Genomic DNA, 15,776 nt, shown 5'->3' with positions numbered 1-15,776 from the left:
ATAATCAATGTTCGTTATCTAGATGTTAAATGTTCATTATTATGATAATATTAAACGCTTATTACTGGCTAAATATTAAGTACTCATTGCAATCTAGATATTAGATGTTCAATGTTATCTACATATTAAATGTTCATTAGTATCTAAATATTAAATGTTCAATATTACCTAAACATTAAATATTCATTATTATCTAAATACTAAATGTTCATTATTACCCAAAAATTAAATACTCAGTATTATATAAATATTCATTATTATTAGTACAATAAGCTGTCAACATATGTTTCAACGTATCTAACCTTTTCAGGAACGATTCCAACCTCACAAAAAGAAGTGATGTATAAGTTCTAAAGTAATTATGCTTTGCTTATTTTCAATCTGTAGCAAGTAAACAAACAAATTCTAAAAGTATCAGTAATATACGGAAGAAGTGGTAATATACATATGTATGTTCGCCACTGCTTGTTGAATTTGAATTCTTAAAAAGAAATTAACGATCGAATATATGCTAGTGTCCTTGACAAGGTTAACCGTTCTATGACTTTTGAAGCTCCGTAATATATTGCGTTTGTAACAATGTATGTACGGTAGTGTGGAGAAGTATTCGGAACTTCTTTATTGCAGTACAACGAAGAAATGAATACTATTGAAATATGGAGATAAAATAGAGAAATAATACTATTTCCAATGGATTTATTTATGTATAATTCTGTCGATTACCGAGTTTTGAGGATATCGTATCATGATACTATAGTTTTTCAAATTTTAGAGAATATTCAATAAATTATAAATATACATCAACTAAGCTTTAAGAAGTATTTGAAATTCCTCCTTGCGGTACAAATGAAGAATCAAAACGTTTCCATTTATGATGGGCTTATTTATGAATAATATTTGTTATTAAATATTAAAGATATAACATAAATACTATAGTAATTTTTCCAGTCTCAAGGAATTACAACTGAAAAATTATAATTAATCTACGAAGCGTCGAAAACTGTTCAGAAATCTCGCCGTAATTCAAGATGGCGCCATATTGGTTACCGCGTCATTTCTATTCTAATTGCATTCTTGCTGACATTCTACACTATATTAATATGAAACAGCGTAAAATTAACGTAAAAAATATTTGTAATTGTACTAAAAACGAAGTGGAGTAATTAGATGTAGAAATACGGACATTAGTATTAAGATCATCGGTAATTTTTCATCGAAAGATAAAACATTACGCGTCGCAGATATTAATATTAAAAGGTCCACGTTTACGATTTTATTGGAGCGACGTTTTTACCCAGAAAAGTATTATTTCCTTATCATCACCTCCTACTCTCAGATGCATCACAGTTAATTTTCGTTGAAATCATTCCGAGTCATATTTCTAACAAAATAAACCACAATTCGTAATTAATTTTCAAAGAACAGTGAAATTGTTTGGGGGTTTTGTGCGCCGATCCTAAAACAAGAACCGTGTCGACTTTGCGAGTACTAGAAACTGAACTAGAACTTGCAAGCTGACAACAGAAGCAATCATTCCTAGACAGACCAACAGATCTCACTCATATTGACGTCACGCAACCAATATTATACAATTCGTACTTTTAGAATTGTCCTTATTACTAAAAACCAGAGGCAAATTCCGTAAAGTACTCGGCTAAATCTGTCAACCCAAAGTGAACTTACACCACCTTCAAAATAATCTTTCCAATACCACTAATTACCCAAACCATCAGTATTATCGAACTTCAAATATTTTCACTGCAGACTGCTCACAGATAAGAATACCATATCAAGTTCTATTCTCAATTTTTCAAAAATGGACGTGCCCCACTTCCAAAATAAACGAACTAATCCAAACACAGAATCCATATTTTCGAGCCGGGGTACGTGAACCCCCAAGCTCGTCCGTTTTCGTCCGGTAAAAACCGAAGCGGTAAAGAATAATACGAGTCGGTATAAAGCGATCCCGGCTAAGAGCAAGGAATTCGAGTCGGAGCAAAAAAGGGAGATGGACCTAACCGGAAGTGGCCGAGACTCGATCACCCTCGGATCGTTACAATGAAGCTTGCCGGACTCGTGGAACGGAGGAAAGCGACGCGAAAGAAAGAAAGAGGGAAAACAGGTGGAGAGGATAAAAGGTGGGGATCGTCGAGAAGGAAGAGATGTAAGGAGACGAAGGTGCGAGAGGGGAGGTGGTTCTACTGTCGCGGGAACGCCACGCGTGATCGAGTTACCTGGACGAACCGGCGTGGCGCAGGTGAGGTTGGTACACGGCCTACGGGACAAAGAACCGCAAGAAATACCGATACTACCTCACTCCGGGACTGTAAGGTCGCTGTCACGACCCACAATCAAAATGTTCACACGTCGAACCGTCGACTGCGAACGGTTCAGGGAGTCCACATCGAGTAGACAGCTCGAAGAAATTCGCGAACGCTCGCGAAATGCCGCGTCGGACGCGAACCGAGTCAAATTCGACGAATTGTACAACGTGGAAACGCGCTTTTAAGGGATACCTAGACACGCGAGCCCTTCTGAGACATCGATACGTCGATACATAGATACCCGAAGCATTGCCTCATCCTTCCTGTGCGGTTTGCCCGTTACGTTGCGTACACTGCCGTCCACAAGTATTGGGACACTCGCTTTTCATAATTATATGGATTATCTAATAAGATATTGCTATATAGTGATCACTGGATAACGTTATGGTAGAGTGGTTGCTAGACAACTTTATTTTGTAGCAATTACTAGACAACATTATCTTATAACAATTAATAGATAACATTATCACAGTAATTATTTAATAATATGACTGTATAATAATTACCAGATAACATTACTATATAGTAATTATTAAATAATATTATTGTGTTGTAATGTCATTACAATAATTATTAAATAATATGACTGTATAAAAATTACTAGATAACATTACCATATAGTAATCATTAAATAATGTGACTGTGTAAAAATGACTAGATAACATTACTATATAATAATTATTAAATAATATTATTGTATTCTAATATCATTACAAGAATTATTAAATAATATGACTGTACAAAAATGACTAGATAGCATTACTATATAGTAATTATTAAATAATATTATTGTATTCTAATATCATTACAATAATTATTAAATAATATGACTGTATAAAAATTACTAGATAACATTACCATGTAGCAATTATTAAATAATATAATCATGTAGTAATCTCCATACAGTAATAATTAGATATTATAATAATCTAGTAATAACTAAATAACAAATTTCATTCATAAAAATAAAAATATGTCACAACATAGAGTCTCAAAAACTTTATCAAAAAGTTGTAACAAGAACGTTCGACGGTAAAAGAGTGGGTTATGTATACAGCGGTCACATACATAACGTTCACATATCTAGCGGTCACATACACAGCGTTCACTTATCTATCGTCCTCATATATAGCGTTCACACTGAAATGCACAATACCAGAATTTTATCTAAAATAAAGCATCGTATAAATGAAAATTTGAAAAGTTTTATGACAATACTTATGGCAGACAGTGTACGCGACCAATACAAGAGAATGATGAAGCTGATCGGTAACAACATCTAGATGGTGGTCAGTTTTTGCGAGCCTCCTCGGATGATATCTTTTTGCTTTCGCGTTCTCTCTCTCTGTCTCCCTCTCTCCGTTTGTTTTTCTTTCTCGTTACAAAATATACTTTTCTCGCGAAGCAGCCACAAAGAAACCCTTAATTTGGATACCGTCTGAAAGAAAAACAGCGGCGCCACACACTACCTTTTGTACAGCGCTTCCTGTTTTGCAAGGACAAAATTACGAGAGGGCCGAGCAACATGCAACAAACTCTTCCTTTGTCTCGACCTTCAATGAGATCCTCGTTCTTCCTTTTTCCAGGAGTAAATAAACCGAGCAAATTTCTGGTTGTCCGGCATTTTACATGTGATCCTCCCTTGATTTACCATGCAAGCAGCCGGACTGAGGATGATTATACTCATTGCTGGAGTCACCTTAGGCTCTGGATTGGTGTCAACGCTATCCTTTTTTCGATGGTTCGACGAAAAAAATGATTAAAAATGTGCGGAAATATTAGTAATTTTAGTAACGATGGTTTATTTGCTCTTTTTTAGAACGTCATTTGGCTGGGAATGGAAGCTTTTTAAAATTTTGTTTGTAGGTTTTAATATTTTCTGTGAAAGATTTTAGATTTTTTGTATTTGGTTAGGTTTGCTATTTAAAATTTGTTGTAATTTGTGTTTAGTTACGTTTGCTGTGTAGGGTTTAGCAAAATTTATATTTAGTCATATTTGCTATTTAAGGTTTGTTATAATTCATATTTGGTTATATTTATTAATTAAGGTTAGTCATAATTTAAATTTGGTTATATTTTCTATTTAAGATTTATCATAATTTATATTTGGTTACATTTACTACATAAGATTTGTTACAATTTATATTTGGTTATATTTACTACATAAGGTTTGTTATAATTTAAATTTGGTTATAATTTCTATTCAAGATTTTTTAAAATTTATATGTGGTTATATTTACTACATAAATTTTATTATAATTTAAATTTGGTTATAATTTCTATTCAAGATTTGTTATAATATATATTTGGTTACATTTGCTATTTCATATTTGCTATAATTTTTATTCAGTCACATTTGCTATTTGACAGTTATTATAAATTATATTTGATTATGTTTACATTTACATTTCATATTTAAGCTTTATTATAATTTATATTTAGTTATATTTACAATTTAAGCGTTGTTAAAATTTATATTTAGTTACATTTCCTATTTAAGCGTCATACTTTATATTTACTTACATTTTCTATTTAACATTTGTTACAATTTACAAATATATTTTTTAAACTAAGATCCAAAATATTCCACATATTAAATAGCATATAAACTTAGCTTAAAAAAAAATAACAATTCTTTAATTCATAGATACAAATGTTTCAACAAACTTTTATTAATATTAAACATTTAACATAAAGACCTCTCAATCGTCAACTTATTCAGCCACAATAAAAGTGCAATACATAATTCTTGAACCGTAACTAAATATTCCCTCTGTCTAATAATAATAGTAGCAGTTGAATTTAATTAGTCCATAATAATAGCAAAAGAAAATAAATACAGACATTTTAAAAATGACTTTTGTTTAAAAAATAAATACTCAACGTTTAAAAAACTAGATTACATTACACAATAAATTAAAAATATTATTCCCAACTTTTATTTTGAGTGTTCAAATACTTTCTGAATTTTTCAATAATTCTGTTTTTTCATGTTAAACTTGTTTCCTTGATTACATATCTTCTCTTTAACCTACATGCATGAATTTAAAATCATTGCCATCATTCTCCAGTACAATAACTCTTTTCTTTTCATTTTACACTGGGTTAATATTCAACTGAAACAAAATAATTGATTTTGATCAACAGTTGAAAAAAATAGTTATAATTAGTAAGGTTAACCTACAAATTGAAATGTGTCAATACAAATGACTTACAGCTGTCAATTCTTCTCTAAATATTTACTACTATTATTATAGCACAGAGGGAATAATATTATTAATGATATAATTGATAAAATGTTTAAACATTTTTAAGTGTTAGTTACCGTCAAATTTTGTCGTGGAAAGTGCCGAAGGAAACGAGCTGACGGAAGCAGACGAAGAGCAGGGAAGAGCAGAGACGTACGACAAGAGAGACAGGAACACGATGGGAAGATACGAAAAGAATGTAACGAGAGTGACCGAGCGAGGACCACGTTGCAAATTGCCTGAATTAATGCTACAGTAGGGTCATTTGAACGTGTCGAGATAAAACTCGTCCCGTAAGAAACGATTTCTGTTAGCGCAAGTCGATTATAGTTCGCGTACGGCCCGCGATTATGATTCGTTCGCACAGGTGAATCCCCGCGGAATCACCGTTGCGAGTCGTCGATCTTTTCGCCGTTTCCAACGCGCGACAAACGGCTTCGTAACGCTCGCCGACGGACAAAACTTCTTCGGTTCGCGTAGATTGACGCAAACCGAATTGAAATGATCTCAATTAGAGGTTCGGTGTTAAACCGAGGCGAAGAGCGTTCTTCGCCGGCTTCGACGTCTTCGACGTTCAAAAGGTTCATCCCTAAATATCGACTGTGCTGTTTGCAATCGTTATTTTTCTATTTTTTATCTCACACGGTTCGGTTTTGGTTTCACTGTGCGGTTTTGACGGCTATTTAGAAAATTTGCATCGTTTTCAAGAATTTTTTTTTTATTCTTTATAGGTTAAAGCTTCATAAATTTTAATACAGTTTTTTTTATATTTTCTATTCATGGTTTTAAGGTAATTTTATTTATATTATTTTGTGATTTTAAGATGATTTGTTAAATATTTTTATGATGATTTTCAGATGATTTTCGAATGTTCTCTTCTGCAATTTTTAGTGAAGTGATGATTTTATTTATTCTTTTTTTTAAAGATGATTTTCTTCATATATTTCATAGATAATTTTAAGATTATTTTTAATATACTTTGCAGGCGATTTTAAGACAAATTTCTTTATATTCTTTGCAGATGATTTTAAGGCTATTTCCTTTATTATTTGTATAGATGAGTTTAAGATAATTTTCTTCGTATTATATATAGATGATTTTTAGATTATTTTCCTTGCAATTTTTATAGATGATTCTAAGGTGATTTGTTCAGATTTTTCACAGATAATTTTAAGATTATTTTTAGTATACTTTGCAGATGATTTTAAGATTAATTTCTTCATATTCTTTGTAAATGATTTAAGGTGATTTTCTTTATTATTTTTATAGATGAGTTTAAGATAACTTTTTTCATGTATAGATGATTCTAAGATGATTTTCTTTATATTTTGTGTAGATGATTTTCAGATTATTTTCTATATAATTGTTATAGACAATTTTAAGCTGATTTTTCTTTATGTTTATGCAAGATTTTAAGATGAATTTTATAGCATGTTTATAGATTATTATAAGATGATTTTTTATGTTCTTTACAGACGATTTGAGGATGACTGTCTTCAGAATTTTTTATGCAAGATTTTAAGATAATTTTTGTATTATCTTTGCAGATTATTTTAAGATGATTTTTATACTACTTATGTAGATTATTTTAAGATGATTTTTTATGATTTTACAAACAATTTTTAAGTGATTTTCTTTCTATTTTTTTAAGACAATTGTAAGATGATTTTGTTTATAATTTTTGTAGATGATTTGACAACTTTAGAGATATTTAAGTTTGAGGATTTTGAAACTTAGGAAACAAAGGTCCTAGAGATTTAAAAATATGTAAATTCGAGAATTTGTGAAATTTTTGGAGATGTAAGGACTTGACAAATTTTGAAAACTTAAGGAATTTTCCAATAATCTGGAAATTTGGAAATGTGCTAATTCAATAATTGACTAATTTGACAATTTGGTAATTCGCTAATTGAGTAATTTGACAATTTAGTAACTTGGTAATTGAATAATTTGACAATTTGGTAATTTAGTACCTTCATAATTTTGTCATTTTGTAATTTGAAGTTTTTAAAGTTGAAATCCTACTAACTTTAAAATTTCAAAATAATACATTTTTCAAGTTTCTGTACTATTTTTTTAATTTTCAACTCTCCTCTTTGACACATACATAAATGTTAAATTTTTAAATTATTTTCAGTAATTAAATTTACACACATGGATATTAAATCTCCATCTCTACAAACGTTCCTACAATAAATTTATTCAACCACCGCGTTAAAACTTGAAATATAATTCCACATTTCTTTTCCAACCCCAAAACACTGATCTCAGTTAAACCAAAACATCTCTCGAAACATCATATCAATCGAAACCCGCAGTCTAAAAAAGAAGTTCAAACCGTAGTGAAATTAAATTGATATTCAACGAATTTGCAAGCGCGCAACGCGAAGTTTGCAAAGAGCTTTATAAATTCTGTACGGCATTTAAAATGTTTGCCTTTTTCCACGCAAAGAAACTGAATCTGTTTGAAAAGACTCAAAGGGAGCCTCAAAGGAAACCTCCGTTAATTGCGAGCGAACCAATGCCGAGAAACCGGCAATTAAACGCAATTAGGTATTAACCTACTTTGTAGGTTAGCTCTGTCTTACGATTTTGATCTCGCGCCTGTAGAAATGTAAAAAACAACTTTGGAAAAATCCATCGTGGATACGTCCGTTCCACTTTCATCGCTGGAAAAAGATAAAGCAATAAAAGAAGAGGTCATTCTCTTAAGGATCTTGGTGATTATCGAAAACGAGGTGGGCTCGATCAAGGAAGAGCCTCGCCCTTTTCCTTCGTGAGAAACGAGGAGGGCGTGTCCAACTTCTCTTCTTTCATTTTCTTCATCGTGGAACTTGAATGCATATTGATTGATCACGACACATATTTTATCTCGCGATAATGAGTTTAAGTGCGTTGTCAATTTTCGGTTATGAATGACGAATCTGTAAACTGCCTTCACGCTGCTCGCTTTTTGAGAGATTTAATTTCGAAACGAATTGAATTTTCAAAGGTAATCATTTTTCATGGTTTAAGTATGAACGTTAAAGTGCATTTGCGGAGAATGTTTGTGTACACCCTTATGAATGTAACGATGTATATTTTTGTAGTGTTATGAGTATTTAAATACGTTTACGTAATGTTCTAGCGAGAAACACCGGTCGTTCGAATTTTTTGGGATGTTTTTTAGTTTGCTTTAAGAATTAAGAGTACGAGGCAAAACGTAATTATGACGCGTGATAGAGCAGATCTTGAGAAAGTTACGTAAGAAAATTATGACGTAGATTTCGTTTTCGATCGGGGAAATAAAATAGTTCGGAAACACGAGATATTGCCGGTGATCGTCCAGCGAGGATCACTCGCGGTATATCGCAGTACGATGTTCGCGAATGTTGGCGTTCAAGGTCACTGTTAATAGTCTGTATCTTGCGGAACTATTTTATTTTCTCGATTCAAGATAATACCCGTTTGTTATATTGCATGTTTTTAAAAATTTTGTTATATTGCATATTTATTAAAATTTGGTCATATTGCAAGTTTTTAGAAATTTTGTTATATTGCATGTTTATTAAAATTTTGTTAAATTGCATATTTATTCAAATTTTGTTATATTGCATGTTTTTAAAAATTTTGTTATATTGCATTCTTTTGAAAATTTTATTGTATTGCAAGTTTATTAAAATTTTGTTATATTGCATATTTATTAAAATTTTGTTATATTGCATTCTTTTGAAAATTTTATTGTATTGCAAGTTTATTAAAATTTTGTTATATTGCATATTTATTAAAATTTTGTTATATTGCATTCTTTTGAAAATTTTATTGTATTGCAAGTTTATTAAAATTTTGTTATATTGCATATTTATTAAAATTTTGTTATATTGCATGTTTTTAAAAATTTTGTTATATTGCATTCTTTTGAAAATTTTGTTGTATTGCGAATTTTTAAAAATGTTGTATTGCATGTTTTTAAAAATGTTGTTATATTGCATGTTTTTAAAAATTTTGTTATATTGCATTCTTTTAAAAATTTTGTTGTATTGCAAGTTTTTAAAAATGTTGTTATATTGCATGTTTTTAAAAATGTGTTATATTGCACGTTTTTAAAAATTTTGTTATATTGCATGTTTATTAAAATTTTGTTAAATTGCATGTTTTTAAAAATTTTGTTATATTGCATGTTTATTACAGTATTATTAACCTTCTGAAGTTCCAAATTTCGAAATTTCCGAATTTCCAAGCTTCTAAAGTTCTAAATATGAAAAAGTACTTGATTTCCCAGCAACTTCACCCCCTCCTTCCCATAAATTGAATTTTGCAAAAAAATATGATCGAAAAAGTGGTGAAGAAAGTAGAGGAACAGCTTAAGTGCCAAACAAAGTTCCTGATGTTTCGTGTTCCCACGTGTATCCTTTGGTTCACCCCAAAGATCGAATTCCATCTCTCCTCTGAATCACATCGACCTCTGAAAAGATTCTTACATGCGGTAGGTTATAAAAATCCCAGAAGATCAATGGAACCTTTGTCTTACAATATTCTCTAACTTCCGGTACGGATCGTACAGCTACCTCCTGTTTCGTACTAAATCGATATCGTTATCTGTGTTGCAACTTTCAAAATTTTGTTAAGAAAATTACTATTTGTACAAATAAATTTGAATTTTACCGCCATTGTGTAAGGATTACCATTGTCATGTTTTAAGTAAACGATCTTTTTCGGTTTGAATCAGTATAGACTACGAAAATGTAATTATTAAATTAAAAAGAATATAAAAAAGGATATTAAGAATGTATTTTAATTAGCTATGGTAGTCTATGAGTTTCGTTTGAGTCACTCAAACATTGTTCTCGTGAAGAATGAATTAATAGAACGCTTTACTTTCACATATTCGAATTATTATATTTTCTAAAATAACAATTATATTAATTTACTTGAAACGCCAGAAAATTGTTGCAAGTCTAATTCTGGTTTCTTAAGTTTAAAATATCGTTTAGTTATTAATTAAATTATTTACGGAAGAAGAAAATAAAGGATTGTTTTCTCGGAATAATGTGTTTTTAATGCGCATGCGCAGTCTTCTGTGCGCATGCGCTGTACGTACTGTACGCATGCGCACTACGTATATCTAGTCAAGAGAACATTTTCCACACATTATATGATATATTTAAATATTTTACGATATATTCTGCCCTATAATACCAAAAATAATATACAGAGAGCTACACAAATCATCTTCTTTAATTATAGATGATTTAACCTCTCATTGTAAATATATTACATAAAATATGTACCCAATATATGTTTTCGTACACTATAACCTCTTCATTATTACTATCACGTTCATCCTAACAACCCGATAAATAACAAAAATCAATATAATCTCTAATAAATTTTATTTACAAAATATTCACAGAACAAATAAATCTATCAATCCTCTACATTAATTTTAATTGAATTTCCTCCTGAGACCAATTTAACACAATAAAAACTCACTCATACATCCTGCCATAAGCTAAAATCACTGACTACGAAGTCAACTACCAATTACATTCCATAAAATACGCACTAAACACTCGATTGAAATAATGTATAATGTAACTAAGTAAAATTTATCAAAGTCCTGTCAGCCAAGATCTAACATTAAATAATTTTTCAAGATCGCGTTATCGCACGATCTACGAGCGGAGACGATGACTCGGACGCTCATATAAATCGGATTTATAATTGAGTCCTAGATACGATCGGTTCGTTCCAAATAAACTCGATGGACAAAAGAATCTGGATGTACCGTAGATGCCGGAGTCGACGTACGGCACTGAAAGCGTCGGTTAATCGATAATTAGTTAATGGGCAGGTTTGCTCTGCTCGCTTAGCCGGTTGCTCACGAGCGAGGTATTCGATCGAGCCGATGACAACTTCCGGTGGTGGTAATGAGCGCTCGACACGCGACGCTGGAGTTCCGTGTGGATTAGTCCTCGTCGATTCACTGGACACAACTTTGATCATTTCGCTCCTAAGCATTTCGAAATGGCCGTTCATACTTTGCCAGCGACGTCCAACTCTTGAACGTGCTTCTCTTCCTCCTTTTATCCCGTTTTCTGCATGTGGTCAGGGTGCTCACTGATATTCTAATTAATCATTGCAGATCTTCGGTTTATAACTATTTTGTATAACGCAATGACACTGTTTAAGATATTTCAGAACTGCTAGGGTGGCTCACTTGAAGGCAGATGTCTGAACATTGTTTATGGAGAAATATATTTTTTTGTAATATTTTCAAATTCTTATATTTTTAAGTTTATTGATTTTCAAATATCAAGATTGCAATAGTAGATTAATTTATCCATAGATTCTCTTGTCTTTATATTTATATTTCCCTAAATCACCAAATCTCTAATTCCCCAATTCTCAAACTCATAATATATAAATTCATCAAATACAGTTTGTAAAATTTGAAATCTCTGAATTTGTCAATCTTCAACTCCCTAGATTCCCATATTTCCAAAGCACCGTATCCCTAGATTACCATGTCCCTAGATCTCTATATCCCTAAATCTCCATATCCCTAGATCCCAGTCATCAAATTTCAAGTTTCCTAAGTGCCTATACATTACAAATTCTGCATCTCCAAATTTCTAGGTTATCATATTCTAAGATATTAATATCCCTAGATTCACATATTCCACTATACCTATATCTCTAGATTCCCATATCCCTAGATTTTCATATTTATATATCTCCAAATATTAATATTATCAAATTTAAAATTTACCAGATACCTCTATTCACAAAATTTTATATCTTCAAGTTTATAAATTGAAAATTCCCTAGATTCCCACATCCCTAGACACCTGTATCCCTAGGTTTTCATATTCATTTATCTCCAAATATCAAAATTATCAAATTTAAAATTCACCAAATACCTCTATTCACAAAATTTTATATCTTCAAGTTTATAAATGGAAAATTCCCTAGATTCCCACATCCCTAGACACCTGTATCCCTAGATTTTCATATTCATTTATCTCCAAATATCAAAATTATCAAATTTAAAATTCACCAAATACCTCTATTTACAAAATTTTATATCTTCAAGTTTATAAATGGAAAATTCCCTAGATTCCCACATCCCTAGACACCTGTATCCCTAGATTCTCATATTGATTTATCTTCAAATCAGAAACTCATCAAATTTGAAACTTGTCAAATACATTATTATTTATAAAATTCTACATCCTCAAATTTAAAACTCCCTAAGTGCCTATATCCCTATATACTTATATCCCTAGATCCCCAAATCTCAACATTATCCAATCACAAAATTCCCAGATACCTATATTCTTAAAATCCTACATTTCCAAATTTCTGGATGTCAAACTCCCTAGATTTCCACATTCCACTATATCCATATATCTAGATTCCTATATTCCTAAATACCCAAATCTCTAGATACCAATATCCCTAGATATCCATACCCATTTAATGTCCCTAGATGTAACCTAATATACCCAAGAAATGTCCCCAAATATCTATAACCCTACAACCCCAAATTTCTCCATCTAAAAATCCCTAGACTTCCACATCTCTATATCCCGAAACCTCAAACTAATCAACTCGCAACATCCACAAATAAGCATTCAATACCATCACTGTCAGCCAACGTACTCTCAGAACTTGCCCGAAGTTAGATTTGCACCCGTAGCTGTAACTCTAGTTTCTTTTAAGAGTCTTGTCTGTGCACATCACCGAAAGCGGTTAGCGGAGAACAGCGTCGAGTGCCGCTCGAGGACGGTCAAGAAAGAAGAAGACGAAGAGGAAGAAGAAGAAGAGGAAGAGGACGTTCCGTTATCGCTCTCCTCCACATAACCGTATCTCGAACGGAGGGCGCGATCCCAGATCACCTCTCGTCCAGAGGAAGGTCAAATCACCTATCGATGCTTCTTTTCGTTCCTTGTACGAACATTTCCTCGTGGAATATTCCGTTTCGCATTAATTTTCATTAGGCTGTCTACCGAAGCGTCTAACGGAAAATGAACAGCGATAAAATAGAATTATATGAAATGTCTTCTCAAGGGGATTAAAATGTACGTATTGGCTTGTTAGGAATATGAGATTCTCGTTAACGGTGGATCAGTCTAATTGCAAGTGTCTAATATTATCCGATTGAATCGTTCGTTCGTCAACATGTAGTTCCGGGTACCAGAGGCGAGTTTCTATGGGTCTAAAAGGCACGTAATACGATGGCAGACGAGGAGCTAATGCGCCGAGTCGAACGAACTTCCGGGTCTTCGGCGACCCTCGTTTGTCTCGGAAGCCAAAGAAGTCACAAGGAGCCGTTACGTACTTGCATCGAGGCATTAAGGCATCAAGGCATTCGAGCCTCTCGATTGCTCTGCCTTCACCCATCGTCGGAAAAATAACTTGATCCTCTGTTATACCGTGTAACGTTCTATTTCTGTGTTTCGTGTGCCTTTCGAAACTCTGCACGACACGTATTCCGTCTATCGATACTGCAATGTCGAATCGATCCTTTCGTTCGGAATTAACTGTACCGCGGAATAAAGTTTAATTTTATGCAAATCTAATCAATCGATTCGCTGATAAAATTTATTTACTTTGAATGAGCAGAAATTTAAATATCTTTCGTGGAAATATTTCGGAAACTTTACAGATTATTTGTAATTTATATTAGTTAATAATTTTTAAAATTATATAAGACATATAATAATTCTTACAATATTAGTTAATAATACTTATTATTATTATAATCATAATAATAATTTATATATAAGGATTATTAACTAATATTATAAGAATAATTTTAATTATACATTTAATTTAATAATAATTTTAATTATAATTAATTTAAAATAATAATTTTAATAAGTTATAATAATAATTAGTTAATAATTTTAAAATTGGCAAGTTTAGAAATTTTCCTAAAATTAATATACAAACAAGTCAGGCAATGATAATTTAATTTTATATTTCTATCTTGTAACTAATTTATATTTCTAGCTTGTATTCTGGAAAAATGAAATACGCCATTTTGAAAACAAAAATGGCGGCTCTTTACCCCTTTATTTCTTATATTTTACAATATTTAATTTTATATCATATTTTGTTACACTGTCATATCTTTTATTATATTTTGACACTATATTATTATGTTATGTTACACAATATTTTGTGTGTAATAATATGCTTGTATAATATAACTTGTATAATAACATACAAGTTCAAATACATAAGTGTTGTGCATAAATACTTCTATAAAGCACTTGCTTATAACCTAAAAATATGTATTACCATATTCTGCTAAGATTAATAAATAAGGAGGACCTTTATTTGAAACAGTTGACACTCAATTTTCTTACAATATTTTCTCCAAGTAAAATATTCATGAGAAATTTTCTGTTTACATTTAATATAAAATATTTGTTAAAATTATTAATTTTAACAGTAATCCTAACAGCCGACATTGAGTAATATTTCTGATTTCTAATTTGTAACCGAATTTGTAACCGAATTTAACCGAAACATATCGAAATAACGTAAAATATTTAAGCATCAATTATAACCTCGAATAACCTATAACACATTAAAATAACCTACATAAATATCAAAATATCCTAAAATAATCTACAATAACTGAGAATTACCGATTCAGACGTTAAAATAAATTGCATTAATCATATGACAGATATTACATAATATAAATTAGATTTTCAACAACACGTATAAACAGTATTACGACATATCAATTCACAGTACACACCGTCACAATCGAAAAGAACTAATCCACAGATAAAGTCACATATTCCGCTATAAATAATGCGTCATCAAACTTAATAAATTAATCTTTCGTGTTACGTACCTCATCTCTTCCTCATAGCGATACATCAATCGGTTAAGCTTGATAAACTCGTTCACTGATCATTCCGTCCACTGCACACTGAGTCTTTTCGACACGAAATATTAATCTCGAAATCCACGTATTCACTGCACAAATAAATATACACTAACAATAACGAACAATCTCGCAATAACTACGCAATAACTAAGCAACTAGAAGTTACTTTCTTTGAAATCGTATACCGTACAAAATCGTATCGGCGTACCGAACAATGCAACACGAGGTGACAGTCCGCACACCTTTGACCGGAAGACGGTTCCGAAATTGTTTGCATAGACGCGCGGGAAATTTAAATCAAATAAATTGAAC

General features: G+C 31.4%; 1 protein-coding gene across 2 annotated transcripts in view; it reads right to left on the bottom strand.

Moving 5' to 3' along the window:
- aop (ETS variant transcription factor anterior open) overlaps positions 1–15,553 on the bottom strand; it is a 125,653-nt gene extending 110,100 nt beyond the window's left edge. Inside the window, exon 1 of one of the 2 annotated variants that reach the window (XM_012282128.2) lies at positions 15,429–15,553. The gene's annotated coding sequence lies outside the window, so the exon portion shown is untranslated. Of the gene's footprint in view, positions 1–5,649; positions 5,669–15,428 lie in introns of those variants that run through there. The other variant, XM_076534653.1, reaches the window with a different exon arrangement.
- Between the last annotated feature and the right edge of the window lie 223 nt (positions 15,554–15,776).

This window comes from Megachile rotundata, chromosome 8, assembly GCF_050947335.1.
Source record: "Megachile rotundata isolate GNS110a chromosome 8, iyMegRotu1, whole genome shotgun sequence".
Taxonomy (NCBI): domain Eukaryota; kingdom Metazoa; phylum Arthropoda; class Insecta; order Hymenoptera; family Megachilidae; genus Megachile; species Megachile rotundata.
Note: the sequence above shows the minus strand (reverse complement) of the source record. Positions and strands in the feature narration are given on the sequence as shown.